The following is a 14,254-nucleotide window of genomic DNA, read 5'->3' on the forward strand; positions in this document are numbered from 1 at the left end:
CTCCTAATATTTATGGTGATGTACAAATTTCTTCCCTAGCACTAGCTATTTTTTTCAAAGAGGAGAATCACGTGAACAAACAGATAAGTAAGAGCTCGAGTGGAACATAAATGCCAACATGGACTGGTTGGACTGAATGGCTTATTTCTGTGCCGTATATTCTACATAATTCTATAAATACCCATTTGTTAGACAAAATATGCAGACCAACTTTCTTAAGCATTGTGCTGAAGTTGCATTCAGCTTCTTTACATTAAGTCAGGAATGATGTGGAAAAATTGAGCACAAAGTTGGTAAGAAAATCATATTGCTGGTACCATATGCAATTTGCAGATGAAAGGCTTTTGCCTGCCAAAAAACCTTGCGTGGCAGCTTGAACAGGAGTGTCTTTAATTATGTCTGTGAAAAGCTACGATTTCTGACTGTCTGATGTGCATTCTGTAGTTTCCTCCTCCTCCAAGTTATAAAATGAAACCAGTAATGTCTTTACTCAAAGCAACAATTATATTTATAGTTTAAATGTTTTGTTATTCAATGGTGATAATAATGGGTGCGCATGGCTTTGATTTTTATTTTGCATCCCTCTATTATGCAACTATGCTGCAAACAGGAAGATCTACTAGGGTTCTCTGTGAATGGAACTTCCCTCTCACTTTACAGCTAATAATACATTTGAGAAGTGATGCTCTTAAGAGCTGTTTTGCATTGTTGCAAGGTGGGCTGGCGATACAAGAATTTTTGTTAGGCAAGAATACCAATGGATATTGAAGGTAAGGTGGGCAAATGAAGTTGAGGTACAGATTAGCCATGATCTAATTGAATGGTGGAGCAGGCTCAAGGGGCTCTATGATGTGCTTCTATTCTTATGCTCATACCTCCAACATTGAGCCCTCATACCTGAAAAACTAACTGGCAGAAATTGCTGATCTGCCTACGGGGAATAAACCAGCAACAATTTACCTTTATATAGTGCTCATAATGTAGCAAAGACATGCCAAGATGCTTAACAGAGGTATAATCAGACAATTGATACTGAATCAATGAAGGAGATATTGGCGGCGGGGGGTGGGGAGGGTATGTGGGTGGGGGGGTGGTGGTGGAGGGGTGGGGGGTGGGGGGTGGGGGGGCGGGGTAGTGGTGTGTGGCAAAAGACCTGGGTGTTAAGGGGGGTTTTTAGAACAGATAGATAGCGCTACTGGCTCTCTTGGTGAGATTGCAGTAAGTGAGCATTCACAGTTCACTCCCAGGGGGATCACTCTTTTCTCTGATTAAGACTTACCTCAGTAACCCAGGCCAATTCAGGGAGTGGTGGGTGAATGAAAACGTGCTGCTCCCCCACGGAGAAGGCTGGCAGTGCTATATATTCCATTCTTCATTGGCTTATTAACTGTTTCTAATGGTGGGTTGTTCAGGGTAATATTTTTATAATATATTTGGTTGCAGTTCCTTGGGCCATTGAACCCCTGTTAAGTTAAATGTGAACTTGAACAGGAGGATGTGGGCACACAATAACAGAGGTGTGAGGCACCACCAGCCATGAAACAAGACCACAAGGGTGCTGAATCTACAAGAGAACATGTTGCTCCAAGTAACATGCTCTCAAACCTTGCTTTTTTTGAACGTGTTGTAAAATGCTCAAAGTATCTGAAGTAAATGTGACTCTTTGGTTAACCCGCCTCCTTGAAGTCAACACCAAAGGATCCATTTTCATATATAGAAATGTTTGTATTTCAAAATGACCCACCAATGTTTCACATATATCAAATGGTTTCATTCTCATTACTGAGCGCTGGTTATGACTACTGCAGTTTCTTCAACCTAATCTATCTTAGCACTGTAGAAAATGCTCTTAATGCACCTGCAGGAAAATGAATACAACCCAAATAACCAATGAAAGAGAATGGAATAAACATCCCACCATACAGTCCATCTTTCTATCCTGCTGTGACCAAATAAGTAATGTCATCAAGAAAACTGGTATAATGCCCCTAAGCATCTTATGCAATTGGAATGCTGTTTTGCACTACAAAGATATGAGTTCTCAGTACCTTGCTCAACGGCAGCGAGGCCTGGACAATGTACGTCAGCCAAGAGTGACGTCTCAATTCATTCCATCTTCGCTGCCTCCGGAGAATCCTTGGCATCAGGTGGCAGGACCGTATCTCCAACACAGAAGTCCTCGAGGCGGCCAACATCCCCAGCATATACACCCTACTAAGCCAGCGGCGCCTGAGATGGCTTGGCCATGTGAGCCGCATGGAAGATGGCAGGATCCCCAAGGGCACATTGCACAGCGAGCTCGTCACTGGTATCAGACCCACCGACAGTCCTTGCCTCCGCTTTAAAGACGTCTGCAAACGAGACATGAAGTCCTGTGACATTGATCACGTCGTGGGAGTCAGTTGCCAGCGATCGCCAGAGCTGGCAGGCAACCATAAAGGCGGGGCTAAAGCGTGGCGAGTCGAAGAGACTTAGCAGTTGGCAGGAAAAAAGACAGAAGCGCAAGGAGAGAGCCAACTGTGTAACAGCCCCGACAACCAATTTTATCTGCAGCACCTGTGGAAGAGTCTGTCACTCTAGAATTGTCCTTTATAGCCACTCCAGACGCTGCTTCACAAACCACTGACTACCTACAGGCGCTTACCCATTGTCTCTTGACACAAGGAGGCCAAAGAAGAAGAATCCATGCCAATATATTCCCTCCTATCCCATGTGCTTTAATTTTGCTAACTAACCTCCTGTGGTGGACTTTAATGAAGGCCTTTTGAAAATCCAAGTATACCACATCCACCTGATTAATGCCACGTCCCACACTACCACTACTGTTTGGTGGCCTGTAAACAATTCCTACCAATGTTTGCTGCCCCTTGCTGTTTCCTATCTCTACCCAAACAGATTCCACATTTTGTTCTTCCGATCTGAGATGCTCCCTTACTAATATACTGATCCCATCCCTTATTATCAGCACAACACCACCTCCTTTTCCTTTTTGCCTCTCCTTCCTAAATGTCGAATATCCTTGAATATTCAGTTCCCAGTCTTGGTCACCCTGTAGCCACATTTCCGTTATGGCAATTAGATCATACCCATTTACCTCTATTTGTGCCTTTATATCATTTACCTTGGTGTTTGCTGTGTGCATTCAGGTAGACTGCCCTTAACCTTGTCTTCTTGACATTATTCTGCATTCTACGCCTAGTTGATGCTCGCCTTTGTTTTGCCTGCCTTCTATTGTCACCTGCTACTTTTCTACTTCCTGTTACCAGCTTTACTTCCTTCCAATTTGAGCTACCTATTTACCTTTATTTGTGCCTTTAAGTCATCTACCTTGTTATGAATGCTTTCCTCTTCATTGCTTGTAGGAGCCTCGCATTATCAATTTCAAGTTGTCTAACATCATAATTCTCTTTTTCCATTTTGGTCAACATCTCTCTAATTCTTTCTTCAATCACCTCCTTCAGCAAGTTCTCATTCCTTAGAATATGGCCAATCCAACCTTGTTTCCTTTTCTTAATATTCACTAATATTCTATTCTCCTCCACCGTTCCTGAGAACTTCATTTTTGTTCTTGCGTTCTCTCCAAGTAACCCACTCCATCCTTCATATTTTATAACTTTCTGGACTTTGGATGTCTGCTTTTCTCAAGGTCCATGTTTTAGCCCTGTATAGCAAGACACTCCAAATTACAGTTTTGATAATTTTTTTCTTAAGATCTCTACTCATTCCTGTACTGAACAATTTTTTGTATTTGGAGAATGCATTCTTTGCCATTGCTACTTTAGTTCTGATTTCTTTATGGGAGTAACCATCTTCTGACAAGATGCTTCTCAGGTACTTAAATTGTGTTATCTGTTCCATCTGTTGACCATTTATCTTGACCTCTGCTTTCCTACCATTATTTCTTCCAATCTTCATAATGTTTGCCTTTTTTTACATTAATTTTCATTCTGTAAACTTTCACCACTTCATTCATTCTATCCATTGCATCTGTAGATTGTCTGCTGTGTGAGCCATGAGGCTCATCTGCAAATCTCACTACCCTTCACCAATTGGCCTTCTACTTTGACACCTTTCTGTACTTCGCCTAGTGCTCCTTTTATCATGGCTTCTCCATAGATGTTCAAGAGCAATGGTGATAGTAGACAGCCTTCTCTCACCCTACAATCGATTACACCAAGTTTAGTTTCATCAATACAGTCCTGATTGTAACAGACTTTTATTCTTTTCTTTTCATTCTTTTATCTCTCCAGTCAGCTCTGATCGCCTCCAGCTTTTTCAACAGCTTTTGCCAGTTCACCCGGTCACAAGCTTTTTCATAATCCACAGAGCAGGTGTACACTTCTTGCTGGTATTCTACGCTTCTTTCGCTTAACACTCTCATCACTGCTATACCTTTCTAGTTCCACAACCCTTCCTAAAACCGAATTGATCACATCTGATGTAATGGCTCGCATTGGCTTCCAGTCTATTTGCTAGGATCTTTAACATTAATTTGGATGCATGTGTAATCAAAGTTATGTTGCAGTGATCTTCACATTTCATGGTTTTTGTCTTCTTCTCCAGTGGGACCATTGTGATCCTCAAAAAGTCTTTCGGTCTTCATTTAAAGGTAAGTAAGAACATTTTCTATCCCAGTTTCTGGGTTTTTGTTACTATTGGGACTGCATACAGTGCTCCACTAGCACTGAGCTTGGAAGGGGAGGGTCAGCAAGAGGAGCTAAGAGTTTTGTATGATATTAGGTGGTATAGGATACCTGCACAGAATTTTGCATGGGCTGAAGTTAACAGAGGGTGGAGAACAAGAGGAAGATGGCTGGAAAACAATTGGAGTAATTGAGTTTGGAGGTGTCAAAGGTACATTTCAGGGTTTAAACGATGGATGGGCTGAAATAGGGGTGGTGATGAGCAATGTTACAGAGTCGCAAGTAAGTAGTCTTTGTGATGGAAATGTTATGAGTTCAGATGCTCAGCTTGAGGCTGAATAGGGTTTTGGGATGGCGCACAGCCTGCGGCAATATTCAGGGAGGGGAGGGGAGTTGGTGGCATGGTTTTGGAGCTCATGGTGGTGGCGAAAGAAGATAGTTTTGGTCTTCTGAATGCTCAACGGAGGAAGTTACCAGTCATCTAAAGCTAGATGTTGGAGGAGCAGTCTGACAGGGTCAAAAGAGGTGGTGGAGAGGTGGAGCTGGGTGTCATTGGCATACTTGGTAATGACAGTAAGATGTGCTTGGGAGGCTTAGGTTTAACAGGGAAGTTGTGACAGAGTTGTGCTTTTAGGAAGACCTCAGCACAATATGTAACATTGGTGCAGCTCTTCTAGTTGCTGTTAAAATCAATGCGGCTCTCAATGTTTCTGTGATGGGCTCCTTCTGGCCTAACACTGGGGAGAGTTGCCCTATCAACCAGTTTACAGATATATCAAAGAGGTCACGGATGTATTATTTAGTCTTTTGGTTCTTGTGCTTTGTTTCAGAAATGTGACACGTAACCTATCACTTTCCTGTGATTCCCTTGTGGAAGGAGTAAATGTGTTGGCTGGCTGCAGGATTTCACTGTTTTGTTTCTGGTGCTGTCGACTTTCTTGAGCTGTACATATGTGAGTCAGCAATATACAAGACAAGATCGATAGTGGGAGCTTTAAGTTACCTTCTTCAATACGTCAGGCGCTTTCGGAAAATGGGGTTCTGATGGTCCCATTAAGCGTTTGTTGTCACCTTTGGAGTCCTTGTAGAAGGGTTGGTTGCTCCTGGGCAATCAAACAGGCTTTCTCAATCAGTAACATCCAATCTACAGCAACTTGATGAAAAATCAGCTAGTTTTGCCTTGTTTTCTGTTATTTTGAATTCCTGACTGATTCCTAATTGCAGCTCACAACTGATTTAGAGGATTTACTGCTGTTCTCTTCTCATTAGCTGACCAATTTTTCAGGAAGAGAGTTCCAGTTTTACAGGCTGAGAACTGTTAATTCTGTGAATAATCCAGAAGGATTAAATTCTCCAAGAAACGTTTCATAACCCAAAGTTTACCTGGTACACCAACAACAATTTCTGGGCCATGGAGAGAAGGAAGGTAGGTGAGATTGATCAATAAAAAAGGAAGGGCTTATTGGGTCTAATGGCTCTACTCCTGCCCTTAAATGATTTTATGTTCTTATGGGGTTGAATTTCCTTGGGGCTTTTCTCACTCCACTGCTGTAATTTGGACAATGTTTGCTGGAAATGCCGGGTGTTTTATGTGGGTCAACAAGGTGTCTAGCAAACTGATGAAGTTGTGGCGGTGGAGCAAGAGAAGGTCTGAGGAAATTCACCCCTTACCTTTTGGCAATTTTTTCTATATTATAGACAGTAATTTGTATATCTTGGTTACCCAGAAAGAGAGGAATTGTATGATTTGTATTAGCTAAATTATAACTCATGGACACATTAGAATAGTAATGGCAGAGATCATCTTTTTCTCTGTTCTAATGTGTCTAGGATTATAACTAATACATGGTCACTCACAAGGCAATAAATAATCAACTGAGTTCAACATATCACTGAGACTTTACGTATATTAGCTATAACATCCAAAACTTAAATCTGTATCTGGCCAAAACCAAAAAAATTGTACCAATTATTATTTTAGTTAATATTTTCAGGGCTGTTTCCAGAAGAATATGATTCTGTTTCCTGACAATAAGAGTCTGTTAATCTAGCTCAACAATTTGATTAACCCACAATGACATCTTACCAATGAAATGTAAACACATATTTCAAAGAACTCCCCAGCCTCACGCCTCATTTGGTAAAGGCAGTCTGTAAGTAAATCATATGGACCAGGAAGATCTCAGGTCGGATCGCCAGTCTGGACTGAGTTCAATGATCTCAGTCAGGGCAGCAGTTGAAATGCTCCCCACCTCCCCTCCTTGACTAAGAAAGGGGAAATCATCCTGATTGCTAACCACTGACTTCCTATTCAAAGCATCATTGAATGGATGTCAGGTGGCGACAGAATCAGGCTTGGATGGGCTGCTGAGTTGTCTCTTGATATCAATTTCTGGCTTCAGACTTGAAGAATTGTCTGGTCCAACACCTGACTGAGCCAGGGAGCAGGAACTGCTGGTATAGGGACAACCTCTCATTTGCCTTGTAAGGGGTGGATGGAGATTCTGCCTCTTACAAAGTATGTGGAAGAATCCCAGAAACAACAAACACCCGGTGCAAGAGAATTCCCCCTCCCCACTGCCTCGTTTTCTGCTGGGTTCTGCTGCACTCTCGCCAGAGGCCCATCAGATATTTGTCAGGACTCCTGTGCATTTTCAGACATTGGTGTGGTGACTTACAGCAACACTTATCTTTATGTGGTGTTCCTCACATTAAAAAAAATGTTTAAAGTGTCTGGGCAATGTGCTTGAAGTAAATTGCTAATTATTTTCAACACTGTTGCTCCAGGAACACAGTCCTTCCTGTTAACATTAATATAGTGGTTTGCAGATCAATACAAAGAGGTATCTGGTTCATCCAGGATGGGAAACACTGTAGGTCATCTGATACATGAATCATTTCGCACAAGGAAAGGATAGTCGTAGACTGTGACCAGATCTGAGATCTCCTGTTCCTCAGTGGTCCCTGTCAGGAAACCACTTCCATATGGTACAAATCATAACTGACAATATTGATGCTGACACTGTGCAGAGGCAACATGGAACTTCCTTCAAGTGGTATTCAACACGAATGCAATAACTTTACTGCAGTTATAATGCTCTCATTTTGCTAAATAAAGAAGGGAGTGGTTGAAAAGTTACTTTGGCTGTTTGATCACCAGCAGAGCACATTTCATTTTGTTTTACTGTCATGTTTTAATTCCTGCTGCTTTTCACCTGACTTTGATTTGCTATAATAAAAGTCCTTACTATGCATTAGTAGCATTTGTTTCGTGCTTAACAATAAATGTCAGAGCTGTTTAGATGCCAGGCACACAGAAGCTGCTGGTTTAATGAAACCTGCTAAGCATTCTATATTTCAATCGTAAAGGTGCTCATTGCCTAATGTGGAATTGAGTGAAATAAACTAGCAAAATCATAGATTTAACTCTCGGTCAGCTCTGAAGTTATGTGAGGGGTGTTCCAATTGACCTCAGCACCTCTGGGTTTTGGAGGAGAAAATCACCCTGGATTCCTATCTAGTGACTGCGACTGGGAAAGTATGTATATGCGGATGTCCAGCGAGGACTGGATCAGGCGCGGCTGTGATGATCCTATGGTTGAATAGCCTGCCGATACTTAATATCTACATGCAGAAATGAAGAATGACCACTCGAGTGAGGCACCACAGACTGTGGCTCCTGTGAAACTGTACCAATTGCATGCGCCATTGCCTAGAGAAAAAGAACAAGATTACAAGGAAAGTAAAAATATAATAGTAACCAGAACTCATTCGTACTATAACCCAGATCCAGGATCCATGTGAAATAGTTTAGAATTAAAATTTCAGACACCACCTTAAAGTTCAATCTGAAGAAGGACCCTGAATGTTGCCTGTCTGTTCTCTCCACAAATGCTGATTGTGTGTTTCCAACATGTTCTGCTTTTCGTTTTAAGTTCCATTTCACAAGATTGTTTTAAAAATAATGTTATAAGAATAAATTCTAAGGAAGCCAGATTGGTTTTATTATCTAGGCTTCTTTGCATTATAAAACTGGAATACTTGAATTATAGTTAATTTTTTGAAGGTAGGTCACATGAAATCCAGCTGTTGGCTAAGATGCAAAAGGGTCCGTGGAACCAAATACAACATGAGCAGGATGGACTCACTTATATTTCAGTTTCAAGTTCGGACAAAAGTTTTATACTCAAAATGTTTGCCTTTTCAGATGCTGATTGGCCTGCTGCGAATTTGCAGCATTTTCTGACACAAGAAGCTATCTCACTTCCTGACTCCCGAAAGAATCTCCGCCACCCACAAAGCACAGGTCAGGACTGTGATAGAATACTCTTCATTGGCTTCGATGAGTGCAGGTGCAACAACACTCAAGAAGCTCAATAACATTCAGGACAAAGCAGTCCATTTGATTGGCACCCCATCCACCAGCTTAAATGTCCACTCCCTCCACCATGGCTGTAGTGTGTACTTTCTGCAGATGCACTGCAGCAACTCACCAAGGCTTCTTCAGCAGCATCTCCCAAACCAGAAAACTCCGTCACCTAAATAAAAGCAAAATACTGTGGATGCTGGAAATCTGAAATAAAAACAGAAAGTGCTGGAAATCTGAAACTCCACCACATAGATTGATAAAGGCAGAAGGTGCATGGGAACACCATCACCTCTTAGATCCCCTCCAAGCCACACATACGGCTAGATTTTGTGTAGGAGGCGGAATCCTGGCAGCGAGCCGAAAAGGCGGGGTGAACCCCGCCTCTGCCTTTTCCTGCCCCCCCCTGGAGTGATCTTCTGTTCTTTTTACATCAAAGTTTTTGGAGCCAGGATTCCTGTCTCTTTAAGGGGATCCCGCCTCCATGAGCTGCTGACGAATCAGAGGGCTAGCAGCTTAGTAGTATCGACAATGCCACCGGGAGCAGTGGTCACTGCCGGAACTGCAGAGGCCTTGGACACAGGCCCAGTGCTGGAACACTGGACCAGAGATAGGTGAAGTGAGGTCACTGGGGCCAGTTGGAAGGCCCCGGCGAGGGAGTGGTTATGCAGTCCAGGGGGAGGGGAGTCCTGGGGGGGGTGCTGGTTCCCCGCAGGCGTACTCTGTGGGCCATAGATAGCCCACAGAGGACAGACCCGCCCCAACCCCCCCCCCCCACCAAGCCTGCAAGGCGCCCTCCCCACTTGGTGGAGACTCCTCCAGCGGCGGCGGGAAGAGGCCTTTAATAGGGTTTTAATAGGCCACTTATGGGCCTCAATTGACCTCTGGCGGGAAGGCTATCATATGCCGATCCCACGACCAGTAAGATCGCTTGGCTACAGGGAGGCACTGAGCCCTCCGTCCCCCGCCCCTGCCACCTGTTGCGATTCTCCGTGCCCCCCGCCTCCAGCCCTGCCTCAGGGGGGCCATAAAATCCAGCCCACCATTCCAACTAGGACATATGTCAGCATTCTTCATTGTCATTAGGTCAAAATCCTTGAATTCCCTATTTAACAGCATTGTCGGAGTACCTTCACCGCATGGATTGCAGCAGTTCAAGAAGGCTGCTCATCACCACCTTCTCAAGTGTTCAATTAAAGATGGGCAATAAATACCTGCTTTACCAACATGCCTTATCCCAATAATTTTTTTAAACATCGGCATCTTTAGAAGGGAGAATAAAATTTTTCTTTTAAAAATAAATTGCAATGCAGGCTCCCACCTGCTAAGAATGAGGCATAATAATTTTGTCATCTGAATATTGATTTTAAACTGTTGCTGGGAAGAAGAGAAGGCCTGTTACAAGGGCTGCCAGACACTTAGCTGAAAAACTTTTGCATACTAACAGACAGTGCATGTGGAGACAAAGGATCATTCCCTGACACATTCAACCCACAATGGATTTTGATCACCAGACACTGAAAGTGTAAAGAAGAGCATTCCAGAGACTGCTAAGGTGATACAATCCACAAAAGCCAGGACTGGTTAAACCAGCTGGTCACATGACTAACTGGCTGGTCCAGAGTTTTTTGAACTAGACGCAGAGTTTTTGAACTGAAGAAAGACTATTTGCTCCTGGAGTGAGAAGATCTCTCCTATATGCTCCCATCTCTTTTTCACAAGCCTCTGGACCCACTGAGGACACATGAACCGCAAGAGAGAAAAATCTCCTACATCAAACAAGGTTTAAGAAGAACACTGGGCCCCAATGAAAAGCAAGACCTACCTACAACCAAGGACTCTACAGCGAGCTCAAAGAACAGTGACCAAAACCATCTTCAACTACTGCCTCAAACTTTTCCACTTTATTTCTTCTGCTGTTTTCTGTCTCTATCTGCATGTGTGTATCGCATATGCATGCTAGCGTGGGCGATTCGCGTATCCGTAGGCATTAACCGATTTAGAGTTTAAGTTTAATAAAGTTCAACCTTTTCTCTTTAAACCTAAGAAAACCAGTTTGGCTAGTTTCTTTGCCTTATAATTGGAAGTTAGTGAACAAGGATTCACTAAGGGGGTGCTAAAGAAATGGTGTGTTTAAAATTAAACCTTATTACGGTAAGACCTGAGAGGGAACCCTAAACCCCTTTCTCACCTTGTCGTAACAACTTAAACTTTGCTGCAGTTTAGTTCCTTTTTGCACTTCTCCTGGTGTATTTGTGACTGTTATGTGTTTATCATTACTTCAGGCCCAAAACAAAACCAGAAAAAATGTCTTCAAGTTCTGAACTTTTAATTTGTTGTATTGCTATTTCCCTTTCAGTATGTGAACCTGTCTCATCAAACACTAAGCAAAATGAAACAGATGATGATACAGGAATTAAATTATCATTAGGAGTCTGTAAATCGCAAAAATGATCAACTCCATACCACCCAACCCCATCCCAGCAACCCACAGCAACACCACATCCTGCTGACCCCCTGCTATTGGTGTTTTTTGTGTTTTACATACTGCTGGTTCAAGCTAACAGACTGACACTTGTATTGGACCTGTCATGTGTGCTTTTCTTATGTACTGACTTGCAGCATTATATTTGAACAGTTTGTTTTCTGTGCCTCTTCACAGCAGACAAGAAAAGCCTATTGAAATACTTCTGGCTTCTCACTGACATGGTAAACGCTGAGTCACTGGTACTCAGACATTCCTGTGAGTCAAAGAAATCTATCAGGTATGCAGATATTAGTAATTCCACAGCAATCCATTGCAGGGTCTAAAATAGACACACAGCCAACTGTCTAACAAAATACAGAAGCCCATTATTATTATTAAGGCAGTGACCTTGACAATTTGATTTATTTGACTCAGTTTTAATGTCAGTTTAGCCTTTATATGAAATGACCTTTTCAGTCCTGTAGAAATTTCTTGTCTGTTTGAGGTAGCATTCCCAGGTTCAATCTGTGCTGTGTAGACAGGTGATAGATGCTGTAATACAAACACGTGATATTGCTTTAAGTACACAGCTTATCTGAAGCGTTCAGTCTGTCGAAGGGTACACCTGGAACATTACGCCTTTTTTGGTATCTTTACAGATGTTGATGGACTTGCTGTGTATTCCTGGCAGGTTCTATCTTCAGTCTAGATTTCTAGCATTTGCTGTTTTCTATGTCTAATATCCTCCATGAAGTGAGATTTGGTAGTCATTAAAATGTTCCTTTCAAAGCAATATTTGAAGCATTGGCATCTGTAACTCCAGTAACCACCAAAGTCCTTGGAAGTTCTTCCTGGCAGTTTGATGCTGCAGGAATTTTCCAGGCTGTCATTGTCTCCAAAGTATGTTGCAGGTTGTGAGTCGTAAACTACTCCCATTTCTCCATCATCTTAAAAATCTGTGTGGAAACCATCTCCAGTGCTGGCATATTAGTTTGATGGGTGTGCTTACATGGGTAAGATGCCAGGACGGAGTTGGTGAGAATGTAGTAGTAGCTTTGCTATTGGAGTGACTGGTCTCTTCCTCTAAGACGCTTGCTATGATGTGTGAGTGGTACAGCCAGTTTATTAGCAGCCTTAAAATAAAAGCAAAATACTGCAGATGCTGGAAATCTGAAATAAAAACAAGAAATGCTGGAAATACTAAGCAGGTCTGGCAGCATCTGTGGAGAGAGAAGCAGAGTTAACGTTTCAGGTCAGTGACCCTTCATCAGAACTGATCAGTTCTGATGAAGGGTCACTGACCTGACACGTTAACTCTGCTTCTCTCTCCACAGATGCTGCCAGACCTGCTTAGTATTTCCAGCATTTCTTGTTTTTATTATTAGCAGTCTTGCCTGATATTGATCACCCTTGTAAGGTCATTGAACTTCTTCCTGCACTGTGTGACAGTTCTTGCTGAATGGACAGTGCACTGAATTCCACTCCCACCTCCCTCAAGACAGATTCCCTGCCCTCAATGCCCATTAGACAGTTGCTGCTGACCTCACCTGCCACTAGCATCGCCACAGACCTATTATAAAATGTCAGGGCCCTTCGAGCTGCGGATTCCCTTCAGGCTACTGCTCCTTCTGTCAGCTTGCGGCACCGTAGGTCTTGGTGGAGAAGGTCAGAGGAGGAGGGATGTTCACCTCTTTCTCCTCCTCCTCCTCCTCTGATGGCTCCTGATCCTAAGCCTCTGGCACAGTTGCTGGTGGTAATGGCTAGTTTCTCAATATCACCAGATGGTGGAGCATGCAGCAAGTCACCATGAAACTGGAGCTCTCCTTGCCCTGTCCCTCGCTCCTGCAACAGCTGTTACTGCTTTGCCTGGCCTCACCTCTTCCTCCCATTTCTCATGAAGACAAAGGAGGGGCGCCTAGCAAGGTGCCCATGACCAACCACTCTCTTTCTCCTGGTAAGGTGTCCAACAATGTAGAGTAGCACTGTTCTTACTCTTTATAGGCTAAATCCTCAGAGAATTTCTGGAATAAATGTTTAGTGTTGCACAAAGTGTCTCAGGAAGTCTCCAGATGTGTTTCAAAAGTATTCTTCAAACCTCCTGCAGCAAGTGAACAGTACAAGATGATGTACCTTTAAGTAGCACTTGAAATCCTCTGCAACAACTAGTTTACTCCCAATCAGCTGCTTGCTGTTAGGTGAGGGTGTGAGGTGAAAGGCGAGTGACCAAAATGCAGTGCCGTCTCCTTAATGAGCGCTAACAGGCAATTTAAATGGCAATCAGCTGCTTAATGATCCTCTGGGTGAATGTTCCTAGCACAGGCTTCAACTCCTATACCAGGATGGCCTCAACTTGGCCACCTCAGAAGTTCTTCACTGCCTTACGTATCTGGGTAAAATCGCCCCTATGTTTTTCTCTTTATGTCACTTTTAATTTGTTTGTTAATTCATTCAGGATTATAGTTATTTAGTTGAAGCTTGCTGATTGTACGAATATATTTGTCCTGAATGCTCAGCATTATTCCATTGACGGTTTTCCATGTGTCCTCAATTGAACATCTGTTGTTTGATTATTGAACATCTTGCTCCAATTCATTTGATTTAGTGCTCCCTGATTTCTTTGAATTGAGTCCTTATTAAGCTTTACATCTCACCGTTGGCCTTTGGTACAGACCGATCGCTCCTGTCAAAGCCCCCAATCAAAATATATGATTCTGATTGTGGTGGGACCAATGCACTGTTAATTCAATCCCGTTGTTCCACAGATCAGCTAACATATCA

The sequence above is a fragment of the Heterodontus francisci genome, chromosome 7 (genome assembly GCF_036365525.1).
Source record: "Heterodontus francisci isolate sHetFra1 chromosome 7, sHetFra1.hap1, whole genome shotgun sequence".
NCBI lineage: Eukaryota > Metazoa > Chordata > Chondrichthyes > Heterodontiformes > Heterodontidae > Heterodontus > Heterodontus francisci.